The sequence below is a fragment of the Hoplias malabaricus genome, chromosome 3, assembly GCF_029633855.1.
Source record: "Hoplias malabaricus isolate fHopMal1 chromosome 3, fHopMal1.hap1, whole genome shotgun sequence".
Lineage (NCBI taxonomy): Eukaryota > Metazoa > Chordata > Actinopteri > Characiformes > Erythrinidae > Hoplias > Hoplias malabaricus.
This window is the reverse complement of record NC_089802.1, coordinates 67,870,095-67,875,261: the sequence shown is the minus strand read 5'-3', so window position 1 is coordinate 67,875,261 and position 5,167 is coordinate 67,870,095. Positions and strand designations below refer to the sequence as shown.

Sequence of the window (5,167 nt, the reverse complement as noted above, 5' to 3'; positions counted from 1 at the left end):
GTATGTTAAATAAAATACAGTTTTTACACTTTCATACACTTTTGTTTACTTACAAAACCTCACGTAGACACGGACATTAAGGCTAACGGTCGCATGTTTCCAATTGAGCCAATGAGCTCGCTAAAATATCAGAGCGAAAGGGACACAGTGGACTGAGAACTGAAACCCATGCCACATTTACTCTTTCTATATCAGTGTTTGTTACCTGACGTTTGGCCTTTTATAAATACCCCGTAGCCCAACCTATGTAGCTAGTTAACTTACTTGTTGTAATATGTCCTATTTTCATGGACCGCTGTTCTGTTTGTGTGTACTTTCTAAAGTAATATGCTCGGGGCTTTCCCATGTTCGTATATGAACGGTTTGCTTCCCTTGAAGCTCTAGATGAACGGAAACGGTGCCTTCAGCGGATAAACCACAAGCTGTGTCCTCACTGTGTAAGCGCTGTCAGCTGCTCGCAGCTGTTCAACTTTTCTGGTGGACAGGAGAGTTCAGTCACAAAGAACCATGAGCTTATTTTAGGGCATTCTCAGCAATAAATAGAGTCGTTTAACGTAGCTCCTTGGTCTTGGAGGAACGTTGTTTCATTTCTGCATACAGTGTACTCTCTGTATGAGGTTGACATGACAACTAAAACCACTTGACTTGACTCAAGTTTAAAAAAAATTGTTCGGTGGTTAGTCTCTAATCTGCCTTAAATACATCAAGGCAGGATGTGCCCTTCCCACTCTAAATGGTGTAAATGACCTCTGCCTTAAGCATGATGTTTCTTTCCATAAGAAATCAGATGTTTCTCTTTTTTGCTAAGAAACCATTAAACAAAAGTTCACAAGAATACGAGCGTTTAACATGAGTGTAAAATCTGTGCATTTGTGATTGTACTGTGATTTGTATGAATATTAAAGTGAAAATACATGTGCGACTACAGGGTACTTTTAGTCACAAGAAATATCTGAGCAGCTGGAGACTAAAGCCAATGTTGCTTTCTATAAGAATGTATTGTTTTCTAGAAGAAAGGCAGAGATATTAAGATCTCAAAACTGCGTTTCCTTTCTTATGATTATAACTAGTTTGAGACTCTTTTGAGGGGGGTGTCTACGCAATGGACGCTGTGTTTAGTTTCAAGATGTACTAGTGATCCCAGTGATTTATTCAGTTTTGGTCTCTTGAGTAAGGATTTGACCTTTTTACTTGTCTGAGAGTCCTTGTCATGAAGAAACAGGTGCAGGAGTGTGGAACATGGGCTGGGCTGGCTGCAGAAGGTTCTAGAGAAAAAGACAGTTGTGTGTGTGTGTGTGTGTGTGTGTGTGAGAGAGAGAGAGAATATCTCAATTAGGGTCAGAGAATTCCTAAGACTTCATCACATTCTCCAGTTTTCTCATTGTCCATATGCTGCTTATTTGTCTGACGGAGGGTCAATTTTTTGTTTAATTATAAAATCCAGTCTCTAGTAAAGATATAAGTTGAAAGTAATAAGCTTAGTACAGTAAAATAAAGGGTTACTTTTAAAAATAGAAAAAAGATTGCAGTTTTAAATGAGTCTTTAAACTGAGTAACAATTTGCAGAGACAGCTGCACTTTAGATTTGCACTAACATGTCTTGATCAAATTAGTGGTTTAAATCAATTCTTGGTTCATGGTAATGAATTATTGCAAAATTGCCCAGGCATGTATTATCAATTAGCTGTCTGCTTAAGTGTGTTAAGACCCAGAATTGTGTGTGTTTTTCTCTCTTTCTGTGATACATGACCAATCCATTTCTCTTAGGGGAGGTCATAGTTTCCTCTTTACTTCTGAAACACTGCCAGCCTGAAGAGAAAAACACACTTTTGGCAGACCCACAGCTTCCCAGTTTCTGTCTTCCATTTCCCTTGCCTTCTCATCTTTCCTTCCCTTCTTCGCCTTTGACCCTTTAGACTCACCTCGAACCATGCGTGTGTCCACTGTAGAGCAGTTCCCAGTGGAGCTCTAAGCATTGTGGACCTCCATAAAATTTAAACTTTGGTGACATCTACAACATGCACAAATACTGTCATTGTCAAATATCTTGGCACCCCTGCACTTCTTTCAGACGATGCATGGCATCTTCCAGATACAAATGTTTTCATATTAACTTGATTGTTTCTGTTGTTTGCATTGGAACAACACAGACAAAATGATAAAATGTATTTATATTTTATTTATATACATGGCAAGTAACACGTTCTGGCAATATATACATCACACTGCAACCCATTTAAATAGAGGAAAGTTGTCTCAATCTTTGTGTCTGTGTGAAATAAACTGAGCACTGAGGACAGTAAGAGGAGCAAAGAAGAGTCAGAGGATGTCAGCACAATAACTGCAGAAAAGCTTGGACTATCTGAAGGCTGCAAGACTGCTATAACCTCTCAAGTGTAAGTGGCTGAAAGTTTCAGAGCCAGACACTGCAGTTGCTTTCCCTGAGTCCAGAGATGGTGGTGACGAGCTTAATCCTCTTTGGATAGGAGCTACACTGGCACCTTTAACATTTGTTTCCTTTCAATTTAAAATGTAAATCTCCATTATCTTTCTTAAAGACCCTTTATGTACAATAATGTCATGCTTTCTAGTGGCGTGAGTTTATTTAGTTTATTATTCGAAATATGATTAAATCTCATGTCATGAAATGACGTGAGATCTCCCAGAACTCATGTGGATTTCAGGTGACTATTGTGCATCTTGACAGCCCTTTACTACCTTCCCCTCCCAACTGCAACCAGCTACTCCCAGTGACTATCAATATGAAGTTAAAATCCATGGCTCTGGAGCTGGCCTCCCTGAGTGTGAACGGAATGGAGAGAACTGATGGAAAATTGCAATGAAGTATTCTTTAAATAGTACCTAAAGAACCTCAATAAACTTTCATTATATTCACTGCAGAAACAAGATACAAATGTCAGCTCGCACTACCTGTTGCCATCTGAATAAATTGGGACGCTAAGACAGTAGACACAGACTCACTGCTGAGACATAAAACATGAAGAACTTTGGATGAGGCCACAATCCTTTTGGGAAATAACAAAACAGAGCTTTTTGGTTGATGTACAGAGATGTATGGTTTACAGAAAATGAGGCCTTCAAAAGAAAGAGCATGCTCCCGACATTCAGAAATAGTGAGAGTTCTTCTTTAGGGTTGCTTTGCAGCATCTGGCACTGGGTGCCTTTACTGTGTGCATGACTACCAAACATTTTGTGGCACACTATTCAGGGCCCAGGATCAGAAAACTATGTCTCTGTCACAGGTCTGGTCATCAGAACAGTGACCCAAAGCATTCAGCAAAAAGCACCCAAAATGTTTAAAGCAAAGCACTGTTGGGTTCTTAAGTGTCAAGCAATGCGTCCAAATCTAAATCCCATAGAACACTTGTGGAGAGGTCTCAAAATAGCAGTTTTTACCAGGAGTACTTTGCTAAAAGGCGAGTGGTACAAATTTCTACAAAAGCGTTGTAAGAAACCCAAGGTTACAGGAAGCAACTGATTCCACTTATTGTTCTCAAAGGATGTGCCAACAAATATTAGGCTAAGTTTCTCTATTTCTGGAGTTCTGCTTTGAAATGAGCTCATTTTTCTTCCCTCTCAGATTTTTTTTGTATCATACCAATACGAACCAAAGAAATAAAACATATGAACACACAAGCATTTGTAGTTTCACATTTTCTTGTGAGAAGTGCTGCATTTTCTGGGGAAAAAATGCAGGTGTGCTAATATTTTTGACCATGACTGTAAAGATAAAGACTTCAAGGGTCTTGGTTAAAACATATGTTTGTGGGATTTGCTTGCTTGCTAGCTTTATTTTATTTGTTTGTTTGTGTATTTATTTAGGTTGTAATTGTTTTTATTTGAACTAATTTAGCCAATTAATGTGGCCCAGTTCAGATTACTACCATGTTGCATTTCAGTGACATTTTCAGCTTGCAAACAAATGCATATTCCAATCATAATACCGTTCTCTCTGTCATGTTCTTCACACAGCCACAAACTAATTTGTCCTTTCTGACTAGTCTCTTGTTTCTCAAGGAATTTTAGGTAGGCTAATACATCCTTGTGGTCTTCACTGATGCCAGTAAAGGTGTATACAGGGTGTTATTGAGCACATTTTTGAAAGGCAAAAATAAGAAATTCCACCTTACACCTCCATGGTCTTTGCATACATGCAGACTTCTGAACTGCCAGACTGTGTTTCAATTGGGACTGGGCTTTTGAATGTCATTTATCCTGAGTTCTCTACCTGGTCACAGGCATGCTGTTAAACTGGGAACCTTCTAAAATGTTGGCATGTCCGGTTGCTATAGAGACATGCGTGGTCCCGAGTCTGATATGTCAGCGTGACATCAGAGCAGGGAGGAATGGGAGCGGAGAACCATCAGGCATCAGATTCACATAGACATCTGTTCCTGAATTAGACACTCATAAGGCATGGAGTCCGATGACCGGGCCTCACAGAGGAAACGTCCAACTGCCCTTCTTTTAGTACTAGCTGATTTATTGTCTTTACCTGTGTAGGTTTCACACAACAGTGCATAACATGCATTATATCTGTTGCTTGGAAATACAAACCACACTGCTGAAAAAGTTGGGAAATTTGGATGCCAAGTTGTGTAGCAACAGAAAGCCACAAAAGTTGCTTACATATAGGCAATAACACCAAAGTTTATGATTTGTTTACTCTCTTGAACCTTTAAATGAAAAAAACATATTCACTATTGTAATATATTTTCACTAAATAAACTAGAGTGTATTTTGAATATATATATAAACAAATATGTAATTTGATGCTTGCACTAAAAAAATTGGGTCAAAAGGATATTTACTAATTTGTTACAACACCCTTCCATTTATATTTTATTTGTTTGGGATTTGAGGATAATAATTGTTTCAGTTTTACATGTATAAATTGTGCCCATTTTTTGCTTGAAATGCTTCAGCTGCTCAACAGCTTAATTCATCATACATTTTCAATAGGAGACAGATTTGGACTGAAGACTCTCCAGCTACTTAGCCTGCTAAAATGTGGATTTCTTTTGACCACAGCATGATTGGACCCATAGAATGGACAGTGTTTCTGCGTAGAACAGATGTAGGATTTTCATCTGGTGTTAATAGTGTTTAATAGTGATTTCTTGATGCAGCATCAAATTATCTTTAG

At 38.5% G+C, this 5,167-nt stretch overlaps 1 protein-coding gene across 8 annotated transcripts in view; it reads left to right on the top strand.

The window, feature by feature from the left end:
• bin1b (bridging integrator 1b) overlaps positions 1 to 5,167 on the top strand; it is a 30,125-nt gene that overhangs the window by 321 nt on the left and 24,637 nt on the right. The gene's annotated exons all lie outside the window — the stretch shown is intronic.